Genomic DNA, 14325 nt, shown 5'->3' on the forward strand with positions numbered 1-14325 from the left:
ATTCCCCTGCATTATAGATTCCAGCTTTAGTATAAGGCAGTGGTTCTCAAACTGTATGCCGTGGCACCCTGGGGTGCCGCGGGACACTGGCAGGGGTGCCTCAGGTTGGTAGTTCAGGACCAATTCAAAGTATTTAATGTCTATATAATAGGCAAAACTAGTGCTTGTGGCTTCCATAAAATATGTGGACAAACAGAAGCAAATCTTGTCTCTCACCACATAATTTAACCTAAGGATGACATGTAAACATAATTTACTTAATTTTAATAAATTCCTAAATTTCTCAATAAGACACTTTTGGCCTAGGGGTGCCGTGAAAAAATTCTGATGCTCTAGGGCGCCATGAGTCAAAAAAGTTTGGGAACCACTGGTATAAGGTAATAATCAGATATCCATCGCTAACCACAACTACAACCACATTGCATGTGACTCAGAATCATCCCCAATATGTGTCACTTCAACAGCTGAGTCTCCGGTAACATAATGATAGATGCCCCGACCTACTCTTCCAAAATGTCTGAGAGACTCCAGAATTTGGTTACAGTCACCTAGATTTCCATAAGAGCAGGCTATTCTCTTGGAAGGAAGGTTACAATGACGGTAAGGTGGTGGGGAGTCGAACATGACACTGTCATATGAGTCACGTAAGCCTTGTCTTTTTCAGTGAACACTGATTGGGCAGGGACATGATGACAACAATGAAATCAGTGTATGCCTTTCCTCTCCACTTGATAATGCAAATGAGACATCATAAAGTCACATCTGCTTTTTCTGTTCATACCTGTGAAACAGTAGGCAAGTACTGTATGTAAAAGATATAATACAGATATATAAATAGGTATACCAATCAGAGAAGCACAAATATGGTAACTTTATAACAGATTTAAATTGATTCTATATTGTTTTTGATACAAAATAAAGTAATTGTTCAACTTTTAACTGAAGGTGTTGAATGTGAAATATCCAACATGCTTTCTTTGTGTATTACCATCTTAATCTCCACATAAAAGAGTGCCTTATGTAGTCTTGGTGTGTCTGATTCTTACTCAGGTCCCCATCAATCCTACAATAGAGTAATCATGAATAGTGTTATATCATAACTGTATGCATGGAGAAGTATAAAGAGGCTCTATCGCCCCTTCGATAACCACATCCTGATTATTTGGACGTGAGAATGTAAAAATAAACGGGCAGCCTAAATACACACATTTAATATGGCTTAATGTGCTTGCTTGGGTTTATTCATCCAAAAGACTGGATTTCTAAAAATAGGATATGGTATACTAACAAAAATAAACCCTAGCACCTGCCTTACAAAAGACACTTGATTAAGCGGTTGAAATTAGACGCGTGCAGAATTTGGAAGTTGTAACATTTGCTGTCTCCGATTTCCTCACCCTGGCGCCCAAAACAAAATGCTGAGGTTAAAGGTGATTTAGGGGGAAACATATTTTTAGACTTCATGGCTATTTTTGGTATTTTTGGGGATCCTAACTTGTGACCTCTCCTGACTCCTTTACTGTGCTTATTTGTAGAACCTTTTTATTCTATACTCATATAAACCAATGAGCAAAGCCTAACTTGGTGAAATATATCAGCCTATATGGAGTTAACATTTGTCTGTTGATCCTCTTTTAATGTCCTTTAACTGTAGCATGCAAACTTCTGCAAAATAAATTAACAGAATATTAGGTAAGATGTTTACTGCAGATACATTTAATGATTATGAACTTTAAATCCCAGGGTACAATAAAACAGGGATATGATCAAAGGCGCCCACAAGAAAACATGAAAAATAAAAATTCCAGTGTGTGATAACTTTTTTGTTATATTTCCTTTTTATGTGCTGTGGACATTTGGCCTGTTACGAGTCGCCTGAGGACCACATTTGGAAAATCCAGATCGTATTTATATTCATTTCCTTTTATTTTTCATGTTTTCTTGTGGGCGCCTTTGATCATATCCCTGTTTTATTGTACACTTTATTCCCCTTTGCCTGGATTGCGCCAGAGTTCACCTCCTCCTTTCTTCTTTAAATCCCAGGGTGATTAAAACCTGTATGACCACTACATTTGCATGAAGTTCACCAAGAATACACTTTAATGGGCAGATTCAATTACCTGTGGTGTTTACCATGTGTGCAAAGCTCTGGGTAATGGTCATCATTCCGAGTTGATCTAGCTACTTTTTGCAGCCGTGCAAATGCATAGTCGCCACCCACAGGGGAGTGTATTTTCGCTTTGCAAGTGTGCGATCGCATGTGCAGCCGAGCGGGATTAATTTTTTTTTTGCAGATTCAGAGTAGGTCTGAACTTACTCAGCCCTTGCGATCACTTCAGCCTGTCCGGTCCCGGAATTGACGTCTGGCACCCGCCCTGCAAAACCCTGGACATGCCTGCATTTTCCCTACCACTCCCAGAAAATGGTCAGTTGACACCCATAAACGCCCTCTTTCTGTCAATCTCCTTGCGAACGGCTGTGCGAATTAAATAGTCGCTAGAAGCATTGCACAACAACAATGCTGTTTGTACCCGTATGACGCGCGTGCGCATTGCAGTGCATACGCATGCGCAGTAGTAACCTGATTCCTGTGCTGCGAAAATCGGCAGCGTGCGATCAACTCGGAATGAGGCCCAATGTCCGGTAACCCAATGATTTCACGTTAAGTGCAGGAATCTATGAGAGGGAGCATTTAACGCAGATTTCTCTTGAAAGCTCCTGAGGCTGCGTGGTAAACTCTGCACCCTCTGGGGCTTAACATGCAGGGTAGCGAGCCTTAATTAAATAGCTCCAGGCTGACAATTAGTGAATCTGTCCCAATATTGTTTGTAAATATAAAACAGATTGGGCCTTATTTAGTAGGCGTTTAATTTTACCGATTGACTTTTCTATAAGAAAAACATACATGAAATGGTGCAGAAATGTAGATAAATATACTGTATGTTAAACTTCAACTTGAGCCTGTAGGGCAAAATTAGAGCATCATATTCTCTCTCATCCAAGTACATTGGATTGTGGTGGTTAATAGTATAAGTCTGATCATAATTTGGCATTTTAAGACATCTGATATCTGAAGTTTTCTCCTACGCACTTTATACTAGATCATGTCTGCTACTTAAGAACGAGACATATTTATGGTTTCTAACCATAGTTTACAATGTGTCAAGCCTTTGTTGCCTGTCCAATTTAAACAGAGATGCAAGGAAAGAGGCAAGTGAACATATTTCTGCCATAACGAGGCATAATAAACATGAACATTACGATAACCTGCAGTCGTATGGATGACTTTGAAGTTGACTATAAAACATGTTCTAGGTACAAAATGTTAAATGTCAAAAACCTTTAGTCCATATGATTGTATATGCACAATTACGGTGCAATGTTGCATACTGGAAAATGTTTAGAGATGAGCACACCAACTTTCAGTAATCTCCAAATGTGTCCAACACTTTTACTTCTTACAGTCATTATAACATAGAATATTCCGTGTGTAGTCATTACTTCTGCTGACAGCTATGACCCCCACAATATGGCTTGAGTCTGATAAACAGATGTTATGCAGAAGGTAACCATTATTATGTGGTCTATCTTTGTATGTGTTACGGGCTGTGTGTATGTGTTTGTTTATGATGTAATGTAGGAATGTACGTGTGATATTTACTAACGGCAAGATGAGTCATCCCGGACCAAAAAATAAACAAACTTATGTTTTATGGGGAATGCTGTAATCCTTGCTAAATATGAGGATGTTGTACCATTGTACTATAACATGTATAACAGAATTTAGCACATGGTATTATGGCTTTATATGGTCAGAGCTGTATGCAAACATAATTCTGAATACACCACTAGCTGCTAATATTCAAACTCCCAAAAATATTATCTTTGAGTTATGGTGTTATTATTTCAGTGTTCATTAAGAAAACATGTGCATTATAGTAAATAATACACATCCTGCTGTAAACCATTATATACCATATGCAGAACTATTATTATAAAAAAAGTCTGAGTTCTTTGGTGATGTCTAATACTCATATGGTTTAAAGTATGGAGTACTTTATTGCATGTATAATTCTAAGGACAAATATAACAGGTACTGTATTGAGTTTCTGAATGTGCTTGGATTTCGGCAAGTTAGCCACAATGTTTATTAAGGGACAAGTAGGTTGGTTTTACCTTAATAAAGGTTGCCACTTTATATGTGGCTACTTGCTCAGCGAAGTGCATGTCCACGCAGTGGAGTGAGTTTTTGGTACTGCACATGTGTCTAGGCTACACAGCGCATGTGCCGCAATGATCTTGTGACTGCGGTCGCATGAAGGATTTATTCATAAAGTGACTGGCAGACAGGGAACATTTGTGGGTGGTAACAGGAGAGTGGAAATCAAATACAGGCGCGTCACAACCATTTTGGGAGCGTGTCATAGTGTGTGACTGCAATTCCTTATGCAGTAAACATAGCTCCGGTATCTTATTTGCTGACAGCCATGCTGCACTACCATAGGGTTACACCTTAGATTAATGATCGAGCAACGTGTGTCTGCTGGTTGCACCTTCGTACACAGGCGGCAGAACTGAGACCTCTCCATCCCATATTATATATATATATATATATATATATATATATATAATCCATAATTAGGTTGGCACACACTCTAATTAAAGCATCTGCCTGGGGTGCAAACCCAGTACTCCTCCTTTCCAATGAGCAGTATCAAATGTAGATCCACAATAAAGGTGCACTCACCAGGGACTTTATCTTATGCAGACAATTCCATAGAAAATTTTATTACTCACAACACCTGCATCATAACATGGTCAGTTGATGTTTCAGTTATCAGAACGTAACCTTCTTCAAGACAGCATGTCTAAACAGTTAGACAGACACACTGTGAGCTGCACTGGATCCCCTTATATACCTAGCCAAATCATCCAATTAACTCCACCCCTTTTACAGGTAATATACCCACCGCCACACAAAACATATCACAAACCTCCTCCAAGTACAGAGGAACATCCTCTTTAATTCCCAATACAAAGTCAGCAAAGGGCACCATGTATCTGGCAGTGCCTGGCTCAAAAAAAGAACTTTACATACACTTCCAACGCCGCTCAACTTCCGGTATGCGTTCTACCTACATGGAAGTCACCCACGAGTGCGTTCCACTGGCTGTAAGTGCCGCAGGTAGCGCTCACATAGCGCGCTGCTCTATATTTTATCCCTGCTCATGGGGAAACATATAGTATGGAACCTTATTAGCCAATATCACTTCAGTTAGTATCATTGGATTAGCACATAAGGGTAACCAGGCAACCCACATAAACAAATAGTATTAAAACAGCACATTTAAAAACAAAACAATCCTAATTATTAACAGGTCTGAGGAATAATGCATCTAGAGATTCTCATCTTCCAAATGCAATAATTTTTCTTTTCACAATTTCAAAAACTTAGGTCTTGTATGTATCAACATACAATGACCACACTAATATGCAGCTGTCATAAAATAGCAAGCACCTTCAAAATTACTCCAACAGAAAACTACACAAAAATATTAAGGCAATTGTATTAATTTAACCCCTTAGGGGATAACGTCTCTAGCTGGTGAATCCACCTTGCTTCTTTCTTTAACAGAAGAAGTCCTCTGTCACCCCCTCTTTTCAGGGGGGGGGTCACCCAATCAATTATCATATACTTCAAAGTAGATAACTGGTGTTGCATTTCAAGAAAGTGTGCTGCCATTGGTTTATCCATCACTCCTTTTTCAAATGCCAGTTTAATGTCCGACCGATGCTGTGTCATCCTACCCCTAAATGTATTGGTTGTCTTGCACTCATACATGAGCCCACAGGGGCATATGAGAAAATAGATGACATGGTCCATAAGACACGTTAGGTGATACCTTAGGAAAACTTTCTTTCCACTCTGTGATGGGGAAAAGATTGTCCCACAAGCAAGGAACGACATGTTATACATCCCAAACAATGAAAGCAACCCTTTTTAGTGCCCAGCCAGCTATCCTTGATCTCTGGGCTTAGTTTGGCTGCTTGTCCTGTATAAAACATCTTTCAGGTTTGGTCCCCTTCTAACACTCAGTAGTGGTGGAGTTCTCTCTGCTGCACCCAAGTTTCCATCCGTAGCCACAATGGGCCAATGCCTCTTAATCGAGCGCTGAACTGTCCTTAGACTGGTGTCACATCTAACACCCAGGATCATCCTTTCCGGACATTTTCGTTCCGCCGCACTCTTGGCCTTGGACAAAAACAATCTTCGTGCCCTGGTGAGGCAATTATCAATTATGCTTGGTTTATAACCTATATCAAGGAATTTCTGCTTGGTCTCAACTAGTTGTTTTTCTGCAAGATCATGCTCAGAGTTATTCCTTAAAACTCTCAGAAACTGCGACACAGGTAGTTTATTTTTCAACGCATCCGGGTGATGACTTAAAGAATACAATAATGTATTTCGGTCTGTCTCTTTCCGAAACAAAGTTTCTGAAAGTTCAGCACTCGATTAAAAGGCATTGGCCCATTGTGGCTTCGGATGGAAACTTGGGTGCAGCAGAGAGAACTCCACCACTACTGAGTGTTAGAAGGGGACCAAACCTGAAAGATCTTTTATACAGGACAAGCGGCCAAACTAAGCCCAGAGACAAGGAAAGCTGGTTGGGCAGGGTTGGGTTGCTTTCATTGTTTGAGATGTATAACATGTCGTTCCTTGCTTATGGGACAATGTTTTCTCCATCCACAGAGTGGAAAGAGAGTTTTCCTAAGGTATCACCTAACGTGTCTTATGGACCATGTCATCTATTTTCTCATATGCCCCTGTGGGCTCATGTATGTGGGCAAGACAACCAATACATTTAGGGGTAGGATGACACAGCATCGGTCGGACATTAAACTGGCATTTGAAAAAGGAGTGACGGATAAACCAGTGGCAGCACACTTTCTTGAAATGCATCACCAGTTATCTACTTTGAAGTATATGATAATTGATTGGGTGCCCCCCCTGAAAAGAGGGGGTGACAGAGGACTTCTTCTGTTAAAGAAAGAAGCAAGGTGGATTCACCAGCTAGAGACGTTATCCCCTAAGGGGTTAAATGAATACAATTGCCTTAATATTTTTGTGTAGTTTTCTGTTGGAGTAATTTTGAAGGTGCTTGCTATTTTATGAGTGTGGTCTTTGCATGTTGATACATACAAGACCTAAGTTTTTGAAATTGTGAAAAGAAAAATTATTGTATTTGGAAGATGAGAAGAATCTCTAGATGCATTATGCCTCAGACCTATTAATAGTTAGGATTGTTTTGTTTTTAAATGTGCTGTTTTAATACTATTTGTCTATGTGGGTTGCCTGGTTACCTTATGTGCTAATCCAATGATACTAACTGAAGTGATATTGCCTAATAAGGTTCCATACTATATGTTTCCCCATGAGCAGGGATGAAATATAGAGCAGCGCGCTATGTGATCGCTACCTGCGGCACTTCCAGCCGGTGGAACGCACTCGTGGATGACTTCCGTGTAGGTAGAACGCATACCGGAAGTCGAGCGGCATTGTAAGTGTATGTAAAATTCTTTTTTTGAGCCAGGCACTGCCAGATACATGGCGCCCTTTGCTGACTTTGTATTGGGAATTAAAGAGGATGTTCCTCTGTACTTGGAGGAGGTTTGTGATATGTTTTGTGTGGCGGTGGGTATATTACCTGTAAAAGGGGTGGAGTTAATTGGATGATTTGCCTGTTTATTGTATGGTATTACTAACAGGGTGGGTTGTTACGAGCATTGGTTGGTGGTAGGGTCCTGCCACTGGGGCAAAAAATGAGGGTAGCAGAAATTCCAGTGGAGATCTGTTATGACTATGGGTGGTAGGTACAATTACAATGGGGGCCTTTGGAGCTGGGAAGGTGCGAGACATCCCCGGGAATATTTTTGTTTCAATAAAATCTTTAAATACATTTTAAAAAATAAATTCAAATTCAATAAAAAAAAACTGACAATTTACGAGCGGTCTTGGGGAATTAAATTAGCCAGTTAAGTGGTTAATTGATATTGATTGAATTGGGGAGCTGATAACCCATCGGTTGTGATCAGTGCCTAGCTTGGGAGGCACTGTTGAGGCCACCAGGCACTTGTTTTTCAGATCTGCAGTGGAGTCAGGCAATTACGGCATTGATATGTCTGGTGCAGCTTCTGCAAGCCCGTCCTCTCCTGTCCCAATCAGTGAGAGAATAGCCAGTGCCCCCCAGAACCAATGAGTAGGAAATTACCTTGGCTTCTGTTATGGGAATTTGGTTTTGGTTTGGTTCTAATTCATCATCGTGTTCTAGTTTTGGCAAAACCACCCTCAATTGTTTTGGTTCGGATTCTGTTTTTGGTTTGAAATCGATTGAATAATTATTGACATAAAGCAATAATAATTGATAAAAACAGCTAAAATCATGCAATTTTTGTAATCCAGAACATAAGAAACTCCTAAGAATTAAGAAACACTTTTGTGGATCCAAACCGAACTGTATCCCAGTCCGATCCCCCAGGGGGATACTATACAAGAAATCTTCTTTCCTACGGCTGATTAATGTATAATGATATAATATGATAAAAATAAAGGGTCAAACATAACTGTTTCTTCATTCTTTATTCACATATTAATCCCTCTTTGCTCAGGCTTTTCTCTCTCCTGTGCTGACCCTGTTTTGCAGTTTTTGTACTAGTCAAATTACAAAATCAGTGTCAGTCTATTTTTGTTTCACTAGTTTGAATTAAAGGCATAACAAGTGTAGTAATACTATTGTGGCACAACAAAGCAAACCATTTTGGAAAACAGACATAAAATAATAAGGGCACATTTGAGTTTATTAAAAACAGGATGCAGAGGTTTGGGCATTAGAATCCCTCATTTCTGGAATTCTTTATGTATTATAGGGAGTTATTGTCTGAAAAATAGCTACTAAGGGGACTGCCCCCATTCAAACAGGGTGACCCTAAGTTTACAGTTGCCATAACAGGGGAGACAAGGTACTCTTAATACTCTCATCCCAATTCCCAGTCTTTTAAGAATTTTCTGTGTGAAGTAGCTGGACTGGGAGGACGTGGGGCTTGATGACAAAACCGCTTATTTTCATGAAACTTGTTTTCCTGCAAGACCCTTTATTACATACCACCCAATCACCAGTGACGTGTGGTGGGGTGAGGCAGGTGTGGCAAGTGAGGCAGGGCCTGTAATAAAGTTTCCTTCAAAACTCATCTTACTATTAGAATGAAAACTGTAAGGGATTTAGGGGGACATGTAGCATGTCTTGGAGGGAGATAAAGTGGAGAGATATTTAGTGTGGTCTCAGCCTTTAAAACAAATGTTATTAACAAAATATATGCATTCAAAAGGACAAAATGCTATCATTTATGGGTCCATGAGATTCACACTCAACAATGTCCTGGCTAGAACAAATAATAGATGCATTTTCACACTCAAGTAATGCCTAATAATTTGGCATTGGTAAAACCAGTAAAATAGAATTTCCTTTTTAACAATACTCACCGTTTTCAATTAGAAATTTAAAGGCATTACAAAGTCCCTTCCATGTTTTAACCCACCATATTTCCATTTACTGTAAGGGAGTGAGTCAGTATGACTTGAACAGACCACAAAATATTTGTTTCCCCTGCCTGGAAATCAGTATAAAAAAAAAAACTAAGAAAAAAAATGACTAAAACATCAAAGAGTTAAATTTTGTGGATTTCTTTAACTTGTTATTTGCCAGTTTGTACAAGTAAACCAATACGTTGTATGTTTACTGTTTGACTTTAATAAACTAAAATGTTTAATGATATACTAATAGTCAAAGAAAATGCAGAAAATGCCGCACAGTGTCCTGTATTAGTGGGAATTTTAAGACTGATGTCAGCAATTAAAGTATTTATTGAAGTGTATTGTACATCAAGATTGTATTTTTAAGTGTTACCTTAAAGTTAGGGTACCTGAGAAGAGCAGGTTGTCTGAATGTATTGGGAGTCATCATTATCTAGTAAGCCTAGGTTTAAATGCATCCCATAATTTATTGTCATACTTTTTCACATAAAAAGACTTTAGGTAACACTGGCATTATTGTAACTATAGCAGCCACATTTCTGCAATTGGAGCCAGTTTAAAAAAACAACACAAGGCAACAAACATTACCAAACGGAAAGCTAATTATTTCACATTTTTAATCCATTGAGCTTTTGGTGCATTTTCATTAGAAGTCATTATAGGACATAAATATAAAACTAATGAAGTCCCTACATATTAATTTGAATTTAATTTAAAATTGTTTTTATATGGGGAAATCAAAATTGTATATATTTTTCCCGCAGAACTTGCCCTAAGTGTTTCCAGGTCTTCTGAAATTCAGCAAATAGCAGAATGACTTGACTGTATAGTCTTCCCAGACTTATCATCAGTCTAGAAATTCTGCCTGAAGTGGAATCTACAAGTATGGTTAGGAATGGCATTACGTAGAATAGCGAAGTAAAAGCAGGCTTCTAAGATTGTATCACCAAGTGCCACATCTCTTTGAAACATCCAGTTCTGCAATTAAATGCAATTTGTGTTCTTATCGCTATATACCGTACTAGTAGATCACTGTCCGAAAGCGATTATACAGGTCACAGATCTCTAAGAAGAGTTTTAATATCTGTAATATTTTTACAGTAGAAAGTATGATATTTATGTCCTATAAGGCACATACTGTATTTTATAGAAATAACATTAGAACTCCCTGTTTACATTTTTTACAGGAATGTATACATATAATATTAATATCACATGTATTATAATGTAAAGATTTTGTATTTCTCATACTAAATATACAGTATTATGGATAATCATGAATGGGTAGAAAACTGTAGTAAATTGTATAATAATCATTTTATTTTGAATATTAACATATTACAGATGGGACCCCCTCGTTTTTGTGCATTCTCTATGGATCGCTGGTGCAACTATTCGCGAACAGCCACAAAAATCAAAATGAAAATGAATCGTAATTCTGATTAATCGCAGCCACAATGAGGGATGACACATCTGTATATGCCGAGGTAAGACTATGCATATATTGAATTCTGTTGTCCACAAGTTAGAATAGCTCATGATCTGAAGGGTAAAATGCTGTTTTTTAATATAGAAAAAGTAAATCCGTGACAGCACTGGCTGAAGGACAAATGTTAAACAGTGTTACCTGCATTACCAAATGTTCACTGAGGGGTACAGTAATTACCTTTTCACTATATTTCCATTAGGAATTTGTGTAACTCATTTTTACACGCTGAATAGATATAATATGGTAAATGTATATTTAGCTACTACTCAAGTCAGAACACTTTACATGCTCCTAAATAATTGGATACAGTTTGAAGCATTCTGTAGTACTTCATTTATGTTCAGCAATTGTGTCTGCTGTAATCTAAGGTCTTGAACTACAGTGGGGGAGATGTACTAAGTCTTGTAAAAGTGATACATTTCACGGTGATAAAGAACCAGCTAACCAGCTACTAACTGTCATTTTTCAAACCCAGCCTGTGACATGGCAGTTAGGAGCTGATTGGCTGGTATCTAATCACCGTGAAATGTATCACTTTTTAAGGCTTAGTACATCTGGCCCAGTATCTCTTAGATAATAACTTGCTCTTATGTGACCAATGTTTATGTAAAAGAAGTACATAGTTACCATAGGGACATATTGAAAAGTAATTTCCTATCAGTTTATTCCATCAGTTAATCCTTTTTAAGTTACATTTTTACTTATAATGGCCAGTTAAGCTTATAATTATTATTGGAACAATACATTTTGTTCAGATTTAGCAAGTGTGTTGACACTTTGTACGTCATGATTTTGTTGCATCACCGTATTCATGTGTTATTTTGCATTGCGCTGTTATGATGTATTATTCATCTGTACAACATGTGTAAGTAGGATTGTATCATTTATAGAACTAGTCGATTATAGTAAAATTAGTTCCTGTCCTAAGCAGTAAACATATAAACAGTCAATATAATAATTACCGTTTTCTGGACTTTTGTTACAGACAGTTCTTACCTAGTTAAATCTCGTAAGTTATCAAAATATTTAGTATCATTAGTTAACTCTATGGAGCAGCTTATTTACAAGAAATAACCTCTACTAAGATCTGCCAGAAAGTATATTGATGTGTAAGTTTATAAGTTCTGTAAGCTAAGTTCTCTAAGCTAGCAGCTAGCAGTTTCCTGCAATTACAGTTTGAAAATAAAAGATATAATGGAACTAAAAGTAAATATAAAGTATAACATCTCTCTCTCTCTCTCTCTCTATATATATATATATATATTGGAATTTACTACTGTGCTTTAATTCAAACTGTCTTTGATGTGCCAGGCAATTTGATGTGTCAGGCAAAAGAAAACACGGTTATGTTGTGACAGTGATACCCATAGTCCCTATTTTTGTTTGTTATTTGCAATAAAATTATATCGTTATGAATCATATATTAATACAAATGTTTAAGAATACAATTAAAACTTCTATTTGGATATTGTTTTTAAATATATTTTGAATTGACCTTTTATTAATGTTAATCTTTATTTTGAATGCTTCTGTCATATGTGCAGTAGTTTCTGAGAGTATATTGGGATCATACACAATAGAGTGAGTAGTAAAGATTGTGGATGATAACTAGGACTGCATACTGTATGGTCAGCACAAGGTAATGCATGATATTCATGATTTTCACATTAAAACTAGACAACCACATATTATTATTATTATTATTATTATTATTATATGTTATTTTTAAGGCACCACAAGGATTCTGTAGCATTGTGCAAGAGAATAAAATTGACATGATAAATAAGTTTAGACTTATACAGACAGTATATAAATTCTCATAGATACTTACAGTGTTCCATTAGCATAATGATGTACAGTACTGTAGAGAAGACAAATGGAAGAAGACCCTGCTCATATGAGCTTACAATTATATGATGATAGATCTATAACTATATCATAAAATATTAGAATAACTTTTGAATAAAATGATCTTGGTCTCCTTGATTTTTTATTTTTTTTGTCTTATATTTCATTGTGAAGATGTCATATAAACCACTGTTTTTGGGCAATAGATGTAGATTGTGGTTATTTTAGATTTATAATATTTATATCTCACTACCTACCATATACAATATGAAGAACCACAAATGGCACCTGTGTTTCCAGATACAGATTTAAGCCCCCAGCACATAAAGGGGTCTATTTACTAAGCCTTGGATGGAGATAAAGTGGACGGAGACAAAGTACCAGCCAATCAGCTCCTAACTGACATGTCACAGGCTGGGTTTGAAAGGTGACAGGGGCTGGTTGGTACTTTATCTCCATCCACTTTATCTCCATTCAGAGCTTAGTAAATAGACCCCATAGTACCAAGATAAATCTATTCCTGAGAACGCTATTACTTCTGAACTTCCCCGCGCATGAATGCATTTATCATGTATTTAGAATATATAATATATTAAGAAGGGCTTAAACGCATCAGAAAGGATATATAAACCAACCTGTGCTAAACAAAAAAACCAAGAGGGAAGCTGTAATTACTAACAGTGTCTGTAATACTGTTTATATAGATTATAGAGCAGAATATGTAATCCAAAATCAAAATCAAAATTTATTTCCAAGTAATGCAACTTTATATGAAATTCAGGTTACCGCCATTAATGATGTTATATACTTTATGGTTAAAATCTAAATTGCAAAAACACATTTCTTCTTACTTACCGAGTTGTGTTTAGTTACGCTCTCAACCTGATACTTTTTCTCCCCAAATAGCACATATGTTATTTTGACCACAACAGAGTGTGTAGCAACAGATGCTACAGCATGTAATATAAAATATTTCATTTATAAGGTATAAATAAAGTTTCATAGACATGTTGTTATAAAGAATAGAAGATCATTTGGCATATTGCCTATACCTCTCCTGCTTACCTTGCAAAGAATTCAGCTGATTGAAAGTTAACGTCTGTTTGGTGCACTCTTGTCTCCTCCTCCTCCTCCTGTCTAATCCTCACTTTTTGAGCTTGTTGTGAGAGATTTTATAGACCCTGCTCCAGCCTCCTCACTGAATTCCCTGCCTAGGTTTCTCTTACATCATTTTTTAGAGATTTTCCACTGATCTTTAAGACTGTTCTTCCTCTGTGCAACTCACTGTCCTATTTACCTTTGTTGTATCCTTATTATTACAGATGATTGCTATAACAAGAACAAAAATGTAAAATAATGTGCTGGGAAGCATCCTTTACTGCATTCATAATACATCACA

The 14325-nt window shown here is 37.3% G+C and overlaps 1 protein-coding gene across 1 annotated transcript in view; it reads right to left on the bottom strand.

The window, feature by feature from the left end:
• The window catches only part of OSTN (osteocrin), a 71052-nt gene extending 56989 nt beyond the window's left edge, over positions 1-14063 (bottom strand). Inside the window, exon 1 of the mRNA XM_063919634.1 lies at positions 13992-14063. The gene's annotated coding sequence lies outside the window, so the exon portion shown is untranslated. The remainder of the gene's footprint in view (positions 1-13991) is intronic.
• Positions 14064-14325: the final 262 nt, after the last annotated feature.

This window comes from Pseudophryne corroboree, chromosome 4, assembly GCF_028390025.1.
Source record: "Pseudophryne corroboree isolate aPseCor3 chromosome 4, aPseCor3.hap2, whole genome shotgun sequence".
Classification (NCBI taxonomy): domain Eukaryota; kingdom Metazoa; phylum Chordata; class Amphibia; order Anura; family Myobatrachidae; genus Pseudophryne; species Pseudophryne corroboree.